General features: G+C 37.8%; 1 protein-coding gene and 1 non-coding gene across 3 annotated transcripts in view; one reads left to right on the forward strand and one right to left on the reverse strand.

Moving 5' to 3' along the window:
- Window positions 1-16,053, forward strand: part of Pip4k2a (phosphatidylinositol-5-phosphate 4-kinase type 2 alpha) — a 157,929-nt gene that overhangs the window by 78,415 nt on the left and 63,461 nt on the right. The gene's annotated exons all lie outside the window — the stretch shown is intronic.
- On the reverse strand, window positions 8,733-8,835 carry LOC124962502 (small nucleolar RNA U13). The gene has a single exon (XR_007104515.1). It is a non-coding gene; the product is annotated as a small nucleolar RNA U13 (small nucleolar RNA).

Genomic DNA, 16,053 nt, shown 5'->3' on the forward strand with positions numbered 1-16,053 from the left:
AGTGGCATGGTACCACTGACAGCTTCATATCAAACAAGTGACAATTGGAAATCTGTTCTATGGACACAGGTTTGTAGCCAGGTGGAACCTGCTGACCACACACACTTGAGTATCATGCAGGATCATACAGGTGGTCTAATCAGCCGAGGGGTCAGACATTTTTTTTAAGAACAACTCATATAACATCTCTCTTTTTTTTTTTTTCATTATCTAGTGAAGAGAATATATCTTATTTGTTAATCTATTTGGGAAAAAAAAAAAAAAAAACTTTTAGAAAGGAAGATTCCCTGCCCCATCTCTTTTAGAATTGAACACATTTATTATCATAAATAACTATAGACTCTGTTGTCCTTGACTACTTCTGATTAGGAAGTATATTCCTCCTAGAGTATTCAAAAAGAAGAATGCTAGGGAGACTGAAGTTGACAGTATCATCAAATTTGGACAGTGACATTTCCTAAAGCTGTGCTAAGGCTAGACCTATCTCAATCAAAGTGGTAAACCACTCAAAATTCTATTTTGGATAGGTTTTTTTTTTTTTTTTTTTTTTGTATTTTAAATTTATCTTCAAGTGTTATTTAAAAGTCCCTCGGTTTTGCAAATATAATAGAATTTATTTTTTATACAAAAGGATAACCTGTTTTATAATTGACTCAGTGGATAGATCACTTTCCTTGAAATAAAAAATGTTATTATCTTCTAGCATCCTGTACCAGTTGATGTATAACTGCAGTTGTCTTAGAATAATCATAGGTTTAGGGACCTAGTTATGCATCCACACTTTTAAAGAATGCAGGTAGGTAAGCATTTAAGGAGATATAAGTAAAGTAGTAAGTAAAACATACTGTTAATAATTGGTGTTATCTTTTTCAAGGTTCAATAGTCTATGTTTAGAGATGCTGAATTTAAAGGTACTTGTATACTAGGGCTGAACACATCCTTCAGCATTATTAACCCAAGACTGGTAAGCGTTCTGCTTTGTTTGATTGGCTGTCAACAGACTGTATGGCAGTAAGAGAGGAAGTCATCTGTTGTTTTATTTAATATTTGATTAATAATATTAATATGGAGAGCTACTATTTCCTTAGTATACAGTAACATTTTAAAGCATTTATCATTTTTCTGTGAATTTCCAGACCTGCAGATGATGACAAAGGTTCCTAATATTAAAAAGATGATTCTAGTAACAGATGTGAATATCTTTTTGAATTAAAAATGCTATATAAACGTACAATAATAAATCTTCCTCAAGAATTACTGTGCTGGCGGACTTAGCATTTGATAAATACTGTATTTCATTTATTTTATGCAACTAAAATAATTTTGATAAGTCATCTTGCACTTAAGTGGACCAAACTCCGCATACTTGGTAAATAGAAATTTAATCATAGACATTGTAACTTTTGGTTTCCTGAGAGATCAATATGAGTATCCAGATATAATAGTAAAGTCACTTTTGCCATTTGTAAGTGAAGGAATTAGGTAAAATTTGGTCCCACAACTCTTTCTTGTAGTTTGTCCCTGGGGACGAGCAGGAGAATACAAGGATGAATAGCTCTAGTCCCCACCTTCAGAGAAAAAAGACATTCGTAGGTCTACTTTTTTCTCATTATGAAAAAATTTTGTTTTATCCTGCTGTTACAGCTAATGATGCTTCTATTCTTGCATTTTCCTTAGACTGTCTTTACATAACGAATCATTAGAGTCCTCAAATAATTGCTGTCACTAAACACCATGGGAATTCTTACATTCACACAAGCAAAGCCCTCATATAGTTAGATGGCAGCAAAGAAAAGTGTCATTTGTCACATGTCACAGCAGGTTTTACAAAGCCACAGCAAGTGACTTTCCTTATCTTTCTTTACATATTAGATTTCTGGTTTAAGAAATACAAGTTTATTTCAAGTATTAGATTTCATGTCCTTGATGAGCAGGGAGTCCATGCTGTTGCCTTTGGTTGCCTGGAGTTTAGGTAAAAGAGACAGACGTTCATGAGATACCATTAAGGAAACAATGCACTGTTTTAAGATCTGCATCATTTACCTCATAACCTTGGAAAGACCACTTAGGGCAGTTGTATGTTATTCCTAGGAATTTATCTGTAATGTTGAGTTGCAAATGTTGGAATTAGGTTAATTGATGGAAGTGAGCAGCCTCCTCTGATTCAGAAAAAGTTCCAAAATGTAGTTGAAATATCATGACAAAAAAAAAAAAATTGAGTATTTTGTAATCACTAAGAGTACAGGTCCCTGTTCAAACTTTTAGAGGTTCCCAATTTTAAAATCTAATGAGAACTGCCTGTATTAAATCTGACTGTATTGTGTCCTTAATTCATGTTCATAGTATATGAAGAATGAAAAATTAATGTTGGTTGATCTAATTAAGAATTAGGATTTGCTGTCATCCAGTTCTCTGGTTTATTTTGCTCATCTATTTTAATAGTTGATAGAATACATAGAATGGTGTGGGAGGAGGTGGGGAGAGGAGAGCATTATTTATGCAAAACTCATGAGATGGCAAGTGCTCTTTTTCCTAAAATAATGAATACAAACAGAAGCATTTTTGTTCTTTTGACAGTTTGAGAATTGCAGTTTTTGTGGATAGGAGCTATATGTTAATTGCCATGACATGTTTTTGAAAATTAATTAATAATGAAATTGTGACAGCTTTTTTTTTAACCAGGTTAAAAAATGTTCTCAGTACTTTTGTTATTTGAAAAGTACTTAAATACTTTTATTTATGAGTATACATGCATCTAAGTAAAGGGTTAAACCAAGTGTGGTGGCACATGCCTATAATCTGAGCAACTCCAGAGGCTGAGGCAGGAGGACTGCAATTTGAGGCCAGCTCTAGCAATTTAGTGAGCTCTGTCTCAAAATAAAAACAAATAAACAAAAAAGGGGGGGCTGAGGATGTGGCTTAGTGAATAAGCACTCCTGAGTTCAGTCTCCAGTACTAAATAAATAAATGATTACAAATAATCCTGTTTCCAGATGGACCTGGTGGCATTTGCCTGTAATACCAGTGACTAGGGAGGCTGAGGCAAGACCATCACAAGTTCCAGGCCAGCCTAGGCAACTTGGCAAGACCTTGTCTCAAAATAAATAATGTAGCTCAGTATAAAGCACCCCTGTGTTCATTCCCCAGTACCAAAAAAAAAAAAAAAAGAAAACAAACAACTATTTCCAACCATGAAAAAGAAACTGATGAAGCTAATGATTATTTTTAACCAAAAACATAAAAATAAAGTTGTATCTATATGAAGAAATGTTCTATAGTTCAGTTTGATCAGAAAAGGTGTGCTAAAACCTAACCTGAAAAATCTTTATAACAATTTGCTGAACAGGGCAGCTTATCCTCAACTTCAGAAACATTTTCAGTGACAAAAGAAAATTATGTAAGAAATGTAGTCTGGCATGCCTTATAAACAATATCCTTTTATTGTGAATATAATAGCTTTGGAATATTGTTTGCTAAACAATTATTTCTTTTTTAGACAAAGTTTGGGTTGCCTCTTGGCTTGCTTTCTTTCAGTGCATTTACACATGCTTGAAATAGTCTTTTGGGCTAAAGAATGTAACTCATCAGGAAAATATAACTGATATGGCATATTGGATAGGAAAGCTCTAAGCTCAGAAGTTTTTGTTGTTTTGTTTTCCCCCAAGAAGCAACTGATGATTTTTTTTTCTTTTTTTTTTTTTTATTTATTTTTTTACGTTTACATAGGGTAATGATGTTTCTTTTTTTTCCCCTTCCCCGCCACCCCTCCCACCCTTTTCCCTCTACACAGTCCTTCTTTCCTTCATTCTTACCGCTCTCCTTAGCCTAATTCTAAACCTAACCCTAAACCTAATGCTAACCCCTCCCACCCCCATTATATGTCCTCATCCGCTTATCAGCGAGATCATTCGTCCTTTAGTTTTTTGAGATTGGCTTATCTCACTTAGCATGATATTCTCCAATTTCAACCATTTGCCTACAAATGCCATAATTTTATCATTCTTCATTGCGGAGTAATATTCCATTGTATAAATATGCCACAGTTTCTTTATCCATTCATCAACTGAAGGGCATCTAGGTTGGTTCCACAATCTGGCTATGGTGAATTGAGCAGCAATGAACATTGATGTGGCTGTATCTCTGTAGTATGCTGATTTTAAGTACTTTGGGTATAGACCAAGGAGTGGGATAGCTGGGTCAAATGGTGTTTCCATTCCAAGCTTTCTGAGGAATCTCCACACTGCTTTCCAGAGTGGCTGCACTAATTTGCAACCCCACCAGCAATGTATGAGTGTTCCTTTTTCACCACATCCTCGCCAACACCTATTGTTGCTTGTGTTCTTGATAATCGCCATTCTAATTGGGGTGAGATGAAATCTTAGGGTAGTTTTGATTTGCATTTCCCTTATTACTAGGGATGTTGAACATTTTTTCATATATCTGTTGATTACTTGTACATCTTCTTCTGTGAAGTGTCTGTTCATTTCCTTAGCCCATTTGTTGATTGGATTATTTGTATTCTTGGTGTAGAGTTTTTTGAGTTCTTTATAGATTCTGGAAATTAGCGCTCTATCTGAGGTATGGTTGGCAAAAATATTCTCCCACTCTGTAGGCTCTCTCTTCACATTTCTGATAGTTTCCTTTGCTGAGAGAAAGCTTTTTAGTTTGAATCTATCCCAGTTGTTGATTCTTGCTTTTATTTCTTGTGCTATGGGAGTCCTGTTAAGGAAGTCTGATCCTAAGCCAACAAGTTGAAGATTTGTTCCTACTTTTTCTTCTATAAGATGCAGGGTCTCTGGTCTGATTCCAAGGTCCTTGATCCATTTTGAGTTGAGTTTTGTGTAGGGTGAGAGATAGGGGTTTAATTTCATTCTATTGCATATGGTTTTCCAGTTTTCCCAGCACCATTTGTTGAAGAGGCTATCTTTTCTCCATTGCATATTTTTGAAACCTTTGTCTAGTATGAGAAAATTGTATTTATTTGGGTTTGTGTCCATGTCCTCTATTCTGTACCATTGATCTACCTGTCTATTTTGGTACCAATACCATGCCGTTTTTGTTACTATTGCTTTGTAGTAGAGTTGAAGATCTGGTATTGCAATACCCCCTGCTTCGCTCTTGCTACTGAGGATTGCTTTAGCTATTCTAGGTTTTTTATTCTTCCAGATGAATTTCATAATTGCTTGCTCTATTTCTGCAAGGTACATCATTGGGATTGATGATTTTTATTTTCAGTGTCAGTTTCCTTTGGGAACAGCTCCTTCATACTTCATTTAGTTTTACGGATTACCTACTCTGTTCAGGACCAGTGGATTAAGTGAATGACTACCACTTTTTGGTTGAAATGTAGGCCTCAATGTCAATTGAAGAATTGGGCATTCATAAGCAACAAAATAAATCAAGACAGAGATCTTACAACCCTCACAAAAAATTAGCTGAGAATGGATCACAGACCTAAATGTAAAATGCAAAGCTATAAAACTCCTAGGAGATAACAGGAAAAATTCTGGATGACCCTGGGTTTAGTCATTGACTTTTTAGATGCAGAAGTTTCTGAACAGAGTATGTTTTAGAAATTGAGGAAGGAGAAATTAACATAGAAAATTGAAATTTAGATACTGAAAGTATTAATCCCTGCAATCATTTAATATCTTTTTTAGGTGTTTTGTTTTGTTTTGGTGCTAGGGATTCAACCCAGGCCCTTGCGCATATTTAAGGGTGTACCACTGAGTACACCCTCCAGCTCCTTAATATTTTGGTTTTGTTTGTCTGTATTTGGTACTGGGGATTGAACCATCAGTACTTTAACACTGAGCTACATCTCCTGCCCTTTTAATTTTTCAGTTTAAGTTGCTGAAGTCTCACAAAATTCCAGAAACTGGCCTCAAAGTTGGGATCTTCCTGCCTCAGCCTCCAGAATCACTGGTATTATAAACATGTGTCACTGTGTCTGGCTTGGTATCAATTATATTACAAACTCAAAGTTTTTGCAAATTCCTCAAATTCATCCTTCCAACAAGCTCACTGAAGGAGACTTAGCTATTCTCTTGCTTCTTTGAAAAATAGTGCGGAAATGGCTTAGCCCACAAAAGCAACTCTATATGGCACCTGCCTCAGGGCTCTAAGGCCCAGGAAGAAAAAAGACCCTAGAGTCCAGCGTCAGACTCCAGAGTTCAGTGTGGATGTGAGCTGAGTTCAAGCCTGGGGCTCATCAGAAAGGAGTCCATTTGTACATTTTCTTCTCAAGACCTGAGAAAGCCATGTACTCTGCTGAGTAACTTCACTTTGTCTCTCATCTGTTCAGTGAGAGTAATATTACTTCAGTGTAATGAGAGAAAAAACTCATGTCTATGTGGAAGTTTCTGAACCATATTTTAAATGGTGATGCTGCTATGACTAAGTGTGGGTGGCCAGTGGTACTTCCTCAGCACCCAGAGGAGGAAAGTATGGTATCAGAAGTACCTGGGGACTTTTTTAATTCCCCAGACCCCACAACCAAATACCCTATTCCCAGCCCAGGGGTGTAGTTAGGTAAAAATGTCCATACTGTGAAGAATCTTCCTAGAACAATAAAGACCAAGTTGGTTTTTTTTTTTTTTTTTTTTAATCACCTACATAGCTGTGTGTATGTGAAAGTTGAGTATACTGGCATGTACTGTGAGTTATATATTCATGTACAAATATTAATGTTACATTTTACAGCATATAAAAACCAAAAAAAAATGGTTAAAATTTTTAAATAATTTTAACACTATAAAAATTCTCACTCTTATTAAAAATTAATGTTTTGGTGAGAACAATATAATTAATTTTCGATATTTTAGAAAATTTTGTTTTAATAGTGATTTTTTTTTAAAAAAGCCTAGTTCTAACTCAGTGCAGTGGTGCACATCTATAATCCCAACAGCTGAGGAGGCTGAGACAGAAGGATTGCGAGTTCAAAGCCAGGCTTAGCAATTGAGTAAAGCCCTAAGCAAGTCAGCAAGACCCTTTCTCTAAATATAAAAAAAAAGGGCTGGGGATGTGGCTCAGTGGTTAAGTGCCCTTGGGTTCAATCCCTGGTACCCAAAAAAAAAAAAAAAAAAAAAAAAAAAAGCCTAGCTCTAAGTTTTGCACATTTTAATTCTTGGTTTAACTGGTTCTCAATGCTGAAAAATATATGTCACAAAGATTTGTAAATGCAAGTGGAAGAGCAGTATCACTGGCCACATTTGGTAAATCATCATACTATTCCCAACCCATCCCCCTGGTTTTATGAAAGTCTTAGTTGACTTTCAGATGGTCAAATTTTATTTTCCCTGAAAACTTCAAAAGTTTCTGGGAGATTTTTGCATTTGAAACTTTTAACAAATGTATTCAAAACCCATTAACAAATGGATTGAAACTCTGGCCAAGATTCTAACTGGCTAGAACACTGCTTTTGAGTGTGCTGATGTGAGTTCTCAAAAGTGACATAGTCATCTTGTTTTGGCAACCAGATCACACAAGTGGAAACATTTCCAAACATCTGTTTTTTGACCACTCTCTTTTCAAAGCTTTGCTTTCTCTTGAGAAGCAGTTACTTTCTTATTTCATTTGAGTCTCACCTTGACTCTGAAAGGAAGCCTCAGGTGTTTATTTTTTTGCTGCTAGGTAGCATATTGCCAAGTGGCACCTCTGACCCCTGCCAAGGTTCACCAATTTGTAAAGGAAAAGCACATGACTCATCTCTTAAATTATACCACTTTTTAAAAGACTTGTGCTCCTGCTTTCCTCTGAACCTCACAGTCATTCTTAAAAGATAGCAAGTAATTTAGCAAATACCAGATCAATGTTAGAATCATCTTTACTCTGATGCAGCTATAAAGCAAACTTCCTACGCTGTATAATTTATTCCCTTCTTGAGTCTTGAAATATTGACCAGTATTTTCTGTGCATCTGCCAATCAGTATTTGCTGACAAAGGAATTCACGTGACTTTACTTTCATGTTGGTTTTCTGTGCACCTTCAGCCATCTTTAGCTTGGTAGAAATAACAAGCCTTTCTCCAGTGGCCTGTGGTTTTGGGAGGGGGTCTTTTGCTATTAATGGAATCTAGCAAGAAGCTGCACTACATTAGTCATGAAATTAATAAAATTTTGTGAAGCACTAAATTTGGTAGTTTAGAACTGCATGATGTTGACCCTTATGTTTGTCTTCAGGTGCTGAGTGCTGAGTTTTGAATGACTTGACCGTTTTAATAGCTCCAGGCCTTCCTCAGCTAATACCTCAAGGCACGGAGTACACTTGGGGACAGTTCATCGGTAACGAAAATGGATAGAAGCCATATTTTAAAATGTCTTCCTATCTGTTTCACGTGGTTTTGAACGCACTGGGGGTCCGCTCTGCCTTAGCCCTGGCAGGTCTGTTAACTGCTGCTTGTTTCTAGTAGTAACTTCCGTCTGTGGTTAATTTGCAGGCATCCTTTTAAGCACTTATTTGTTTTGTGAGGGTTAATTTAACTTAGTTCAAACCAGATGATCTGATCTGTGAATCCACTTAACTGGGCACATGTAAACCTCAGTCATTTGCAGTGCTTTGGACAAGAACAGTGCACAGGACATGGGAAAGGCCTGGCATGTCCACTGCCAACCTCTCCAAGTGGTGGGATTCCTACAGTAGGCAGCTCATGACTGTTTCATATAGGGACTGCTGAGGGCATAGGTCAAACTGTATAATCAGTTTTATAAAAATTATTCTTTTTAAATTTTTTAACATCAGACAGGTAATGTGCCAACATCAAAACAAGATTTGCAGGAAGGTACATCTCACATAACATTGCAAACTCCCAATCATCATGCTTATGAACCAGAAAGATCTAAAAATTATTCTTTTTTAAAATTTTTTTAGTTGTAGATGGACACAATATCTTTATTTTATTTATTTTATTTATTTATTTATTTATTTTTATGTGGTGCTGGGGATTGATCCCAGTGCCTCACACCTGCTAGGCAAGGACTGAGCCACAATCCCAGCCCCTTAAAGATTATTCTTTTAGATTAAAAAAAAAAAAAAAATAGAAATGGAAATTCTGTCTCCTCCCGGAGAGTGTGCACCCTAGCTGGAGACCTCTGCCTTAGATTGTGCCCCTGCCTCCTGTCCTCCTTGGGTGTTTTGGGTTTTCATCCATTATGAAAATAATCATTGAATAGTACAGAAGTACCCAATTACAGGTGAGCTTCAACCCCACCTCAGATTCCCAAACCTGCCTCTCCAGCTTTGTCTATGCTTTCTGTAAGTTGCATGGACAAATATATGAATGTGTAACCTCTGTAAGTAAATAAATAAGTAGAGGACCTGGGAGTGTAGTTCAGTGATAGGGCACATACTTAGCACATGCTTCAATCTGCAGTGCCAAAAAAAGAAATAAAAAGAAAAGATGGAAAGCATATTAAACACATCCGTATATTGCTTTTTCACTTTACACTCTTTCTTAGAACACTTTCCATATTAGTTCACACAGACACATGTAATTACCTGCCCTGGTGTTTACTGCTGTATCTCTAAGTGATATGCGTGTGCCCAGGCTGCAGGTGCAGCGATTGCAGCAGACAGCAGCAGCTGGAGGCTCAGGTCCCAGGGGTTAGAGCATAGATTTCATTTACTCCTGTGCTCAGCTGGTGCCCCACTCAGCCTGCTCTGTGCCTGGCCTCTCCAAACCTGAAACTTCTTGGATCTGGGTCTCAAGAAATCAACACCCTGTCTTCCATAGGAAGGGCTGGGGTGGTTGACCACAGGCAGCGCGTGATCGGTGCCCTACCTGGACTCCAGTTGAGGAGCCTGCGCCCTCTGAGAGAGTCAGGCATCAAGCTGCAGCCTGGAGCTGGCAGTTTCCTCTTCTATCTGGTCAGTTAGCAATCCTCTACTTATTTTCTGCCTTTTAAAAATTATTTGAAATTTCTCCTCTTCTGCTTTCTGCTCTGTAGTTGTTCTCACCATGGTTGTGTGTGGCTTTTTCCCCCCATCTCTAATTTCCTCTTGTCATTTTAACAAGGTTTCTGGAAGGGAAAGAGATAAAAATGCATGGTCAATTCATCACTTAAAACAGAAATCCGGGAAAGCTGCATAAACGACATCATGGTAACCTTCCTCACATTGTTCTCTTAAAACAGGTCTTAGAAATGAAACTGGCTGCTCTTCTGTTCTGTGCTCAGGGGAGGGGGGAAAAAAAAGTCTACCCCTAACAGAATCAGGAATTCGGTGTTTCTCTTCTGGAACCTTAACATAAGTTCCAACTTTGAAGTCTGCTGAAGAAATCTTTTAAAAATGAAGAACTTTGCATCCCTGTCCCCTTCTCCACCATCTTGCGGGTCTTAATGATGTATGCAAGTGATTGATTTTCTAAATGCATGGTTGTCTTCCATCACTTACTTTTTTTAGCAGATGTGGCTCTCTGGGATACCAGGGTGGGAGGGGACAATTGTGTGACATACTGAACTCTACCCCATCTTCAGCACCACCAGCTGGACACTACTCCCGGAGGGCTCTGAGAGTTAGTGGTCCCCATCAGAATTGCTGTGGGCCCTGCATCTTCTAGTGCTTGGTGGAAGCTTGGCCTTCACAGGCTACTTGGGGCATTGTAGGATGAATGTACAGAAAGACAGGAAATGGTAAAATTATTTTGGAATATTAGATATCTGACTAAATAATAATGTGTTCCTTTGAAACTTTCAAGATCAGTTTCTTAGAATGCTGTCTAGTTGTGCTAGCATTCAAGTCATGCAGATGAAGTACATATTCATTTGACATCTACTGGGTATTTTAGTGTTATGTTTGGATGTCTTCAGTCACAAGTGGTAGAAACCTAACTCCCACTAGCTTAAAAGGTGACTTCTCTATCTGGGAAGGTTGGTGGAGGCAAGCTGATCTCGAGATCCACAGGGCGCAGGGATTCAAATGATGTCGTCTCCACATGGCTCATCCCTCTTTGATTCCATCTTTTCTGGGTGTCAACCTCAATGCCCTTCTGAAAGCAAGCTTGCTTTACAAGGCAGAAGACATGATAATAGGCAGCTGAAGCATATTAGATTAGCATCACTTTCTTGGTATCATTTTCAAAGAAGGACCAGAAACATGCAACTTTGCAGCTGTGGCTTCCTTTCCTACGTTTGTCTTTGCCCTGCCACATCTATATAAATTAAACCGGTAAGTAGGTGACCTGTGCCTTCTAGGAATAAGAGACTCTCTGTAGGAAGTCATGTTGTGACTCATTTGTATTTGAGAAACTGCCTCCTGAGGGCCAGGAGCTGGAGTCCAGTGGTGGCTGTAACCCTGGAATGAGTAAAGTCATCCAGGCAGAAGGCTACAGGGAGTGTCAGGAACTGTGCCCAAGTTGAGGGTGCATCCTGCAGCCACTCAGCAACAGATGAGTAATGCCAGGCTGCTTGCCAGAGCATCCCTTTCTGTTTTCAAAAGAAGTCAGAAATCCAAATTTGTATGTAAATTTTCTCAAGTCTGAAAAATTGGCAATTAATTCAGGCATTTTCTAAATCACAATCTGGGCCAAACAGCACATCACTTGAGATTTCTTCTCAAACTCATTTTTTTAAAATCTGAAGTGAGATCAAGAGAGCCAGGACCCTTTGCTTGGTTAGGTGGTCAACAAGTGACAGGACCAGCACCCAGTCATGGGTGTCCTGACTCCCAAGCCTGGATGATCCTTTTGAATAGATCAAATTGTAAGTGCTTGTTTTCATTGGCAAAGTCTTTCCTGGATATTTTTAGAAGCCAATATTACCTCTGTGATAGCTCATACATTTTTGGCCTTAATTCAGTCAGGTTCTGTGGTTTATGGGAGGTGAAATTTTAATATGACTCCATTCTTTGGATGAAGTTGGCAGTGTGCCAGCCAATTAGGCATGCCCATCAGCAGTCTCTGATCAAGAGTAAAGATACCATGTTGACGGATGGTAGAGTTTGTATCCGTATTATAAATTAAAGTAAGATTCAAAGCCAGAACTTAAATATTTCTGAAGACATTTTAATTTTAGTCAAGTAACTGTTAATCAAAAGATTGACTTAATGATTCTTGTTCAACAGAGAGAAAAATAAAAACCCTTAAGTGTATTAATTTAGACTTTGGAGTTTGCAGGTACTGGAAGGACAGACCTGTGACTGCATTCACATCTCTGCTCAACTTTGCTATCGGAACAATTTTATTTGGCTTGTCAAAATAAAGCATTTATTTTCTGCCTATTGGAAGGTAACTCACATTTCAGAAGAAGGTTTTAATTAAAATATACTCAGATCTTTATCCCATCTTATCTGCAAACACGAAGACATGAACTTTTCCGAAAAGATCTTAGAAAATGAATATTGATGAAGCAACTGTAGAAAATTGACCTCTTGCCCTAAGACAAATAAAAATACATTTCACAAACATTTTCAGCTGCTTTTCTTTTTTCCTATCTCTGTAGTTGACTATAATTTGCTCTGTCTCTCTGAAACCTCAGAACTTTCAAATTGCTATTCGATTTGCAGCGTAAGTTGCAATAGGAGCCACACCATTCCAAGAGTGACCTACATGCTTGAGCCATACTGGGAATTCATTTTTAAAGTTCCTAATTATTTGAATCTATATTTATTTACAACATTATAAAAATTATTTCCAAATAATTTCCAAATAATGCTCAAGTTAGTGAAGTTATTTTTCCCTAATATAGAATTTGAAGTTACTAATCAGTTTTAAGTAAAAAGAGTAAAACTCTGATAAAAAAATTTTAGGTAGTTTCCTCCACCACCAAACGTATTAAGGAAATTAGTAGGAAAAAAAGTAAAGGAACATTATACTTTTTCTTTTCTTCTTTCTCCCTCTTATTCTCTTCTTGAGACCAGCTCTCTATGTTGCCCAGGGTAGTCTCCAACTCCTTGACCTGAACTAGCAAAAAATTGTGGTCTTTGTTCTAAGGATGTTGCTACCACTATACATCAGGAACATGAACTTTGGCACGTACTGAGTGATAATGTCCCCATGTGGAAAAAAAAAAAAAAAGAGATACAAAGATTTTCTGCAGTCTCCTAGCTTTTGGGAGAAGTGGTCATAGTTGTCACTTAAGGAGGGTAATTTTGTGTCAACCAGGCAACCTGCCTTATTTCTTACCGTGTATTATTATAAGCTGTTAGATTTCTTTGCTTCTCTGTTCTCATCGGGCTTCACTCCCCTAAGCAATGGTGAGCGCAGAGCCCCCTAAAGAGCATAGGGAGGGAATATACAGTCCTGATAGGTCTTCTAGGTCATACTGTGGAAAATATTTTCTTAGAAATGGGCCTGAGGTCCTTTTGTGTAACTCAGGGGCAACTCAGCGACTTAAGTTCCCAAACCCCCCACTATCATATTCTTCAAGTACCCTCAACTCTTGATTTTCCAGTAGTCCTAATTTTAGTTTTCTGCTTATCCACTTCCTAAAGTGAATGAACCCCAGGGCAGAAAAATCTTTGCAGTTAGTGATTAGTGGGAGGAACCCTTGTATGATTTGTCAGCCATGGAGCCACAAGAGAATTTGGGGAATTTTTTTAGGGAAAATCCAGCAAGTGGAAAGAATTTTCAGATACTGATATGAAGAACTTATGGAAGAGGGGGGAGAAATTAATAGTAATAGTGAATTTGTATTACATTGTTTATTGTGATGTCAGGATCCTTTTGTAGAAGCCAGAAGCACTTGAAAATCTGGTAAAGTCTGTGGAATCTGGTGTGGCGTATTTGTTAATTGATTTACCAAAGAAATGAATGAAAGTTAAAATAGTATCCAAAACCATCATCGTGTGGTTATGTATTACTGTTCTTTTCCCATTGGGTCCTTTCTGACCGCGACTCCTTGGTGTGTTTTCTGCTCTGATGTATCACCTTGCAGTCTCTCAGTTTACTTTTATTATTAAATTATATTTTTAGATACACACTCATTTAAATGGTAGGAATGTCGTTTGGTAGATAAATAAACCCTTTTCAACCTGCATCTTGATCTTTGGAGGAGGGATAAATGGGTCTTTCAAGATCATTCCCACTCCATTGCTGACATCTCCCCTCTTACCCCCAAAGCAGCACTGCCCCACGCAGGTCCGTCTGTTAGTTTTGATGACAGCAGTGTAGCCAGCAATTCCCACACTGGATTCTTCCTGTTTTACCTCAAGGAGGCATAATTTGTAATGAATTGTCTTTACTATAATCAGATTAAGTATCTCAGTGTCTCCTTTATATGTAGGGGTTTTGGTTTTGGTTTTCTTTCTTTTTTTTTTTTTTTCCTTTTTGTGCATGAAGACCAATTGCTAATTATGCATTAGTCTGAGAACATAGTGTTTAGGGTGAACATACCTGAATTAATTGTCAATGATAATACCTCATCATTTTTGAACATATTCTTTGCTTGACTTAAAAATCTTATAAATTAGGTTCATTTTTAAAGTGTCACAGCATGAAGTGACTTTGTGGGGATAACTGCATGCCTTAGTTTCAGAACCATTACCAACCAGGTCTTGCTTATTTATTCCTTGTCCAGTAGCTATTTATTACTTCCAATTTTTTTTTTTGTTTAATTGTAACCTCTGTTTTCTTACCAGTGTGAATTCAGTGTCACATCTGAGGAGTGATGCTCACTGCAGTCAACAGATCTAAACCACACACAAAAAAAAAAAAACTATGTTTTACAGTGTTGGAGGTAACTTGCATTTGATGTAAACTGGAATGTCTTGCTGAGGAGAGAAATTGAGACACCTTTTCTGAGTTGGGCTGTATGGCATTTTAAGAGGAAATACACATTAATTTTACTGCACTTTGTGTTAATCATGTTTTTCCTTAAAGAAAAACTAAGATAATTGTTTCTAATAAATAATTTCTTTGGAAATTGATTTTGCATCCTTTAAAGCACACTGTTTACGATTCATTAAGATTTAAGTAGAGCTTTGGGGAATATTTATTTTCCCTTTTTGAAGTGGCAGGCCATGTCAAAGGGATAATTACTGTTCAGTGACCCAGGCCTTTTCCAAATTTAAAGGATGCTGTAGAAACCTCTGCTAGTTTAATTGTAGATCATGGTGCATATTCAATTAATTTAATAAATTAAACATGCAGTTACAATTTCATTTCTACTTTAGGAAAACAAGAAATCCTTACAAGTTTTTAACACAGTAAAGACATAAATTTCAGGTAGACATCATATGGTGTGCTGTGACTTCCAGCCTTACAGACTGGTAGGAGTTTGAATGAATCCTGGACTCCGCCAGTACTGCTTCCTCAATTGTGTATCCGAGGTAACTCAGATGAGCTGCCTTGACTAGGAAGACGTCAGCTTAGGCTGGGTTCCAGGTATAGCTTAACCATTTGGTAGCTAATATCTTACCTAATCTCACTAAACCTCAATTTCCTTATCTGTAAAATGGGGATAATGACAGTTCTTACTGCATTGGGTTGTAAAGGTCATATAAGGTACTATGCCCAGAGTGTTTAACGTGGTGCTTGGCACATGTCCAGTAAGCACGAGCCGTGAGGTTAATGCCAAGTAATAAAGTGAGTCGAGGCACAGCTGAGGGAGACCTCAGGCACTCTCCCCTTCCCTCTACTTCCCCCCATGCCAGCTCCTCTCTGCCCTTCTGCTTCCCTCACTCTTGAATTATAACACAATCAGGAACATGTTGGCACTTTGTACTCAACCTTTGTACTAAACCACTCGCCTTTGGCCTTGCTTCCATTGATGTTAACAACAAAGCTTCTTTATTTTATTTCATATGTTGGACCCCATCATTGTCAGCACCCATGCCCGATGGCTAGGCAGAAAGGCAGTGCACACCTTTGTTTGGGGGCGGGTGATGACATGGCATAAACAGGAACACATCCCTCCCAGGGCACGGAGATACCCAACCTGCAGCTCTCCACATGAAAGTATTTCTAATATACTCACAAAATAATGAACTGTCTAGAACTGTGAATATGACTGTGAGCAGAAATAGGCAACCAACATGTGTTTGCCAGGGTGGTTTGACAACTGTTAAGTACTTCACAGGTATAAAGTGGTACTGCCCTTTTCTTAGAAGAGCTCATTAAATA

Source organism: Sciurus carolinensis, chromosome 12 (assembly GCF_902686445.1).
Source record: "Sciurus carolinensis chromosome 12, mSciCar1.2, whole genome shotgun sequence".
Taxonomy (NCBI): Eukaryota; Metazoa; Chordata; class Mammalia; order Rodentia; family Sciuridae; genus Sciurus; species Sciurus carolinensis.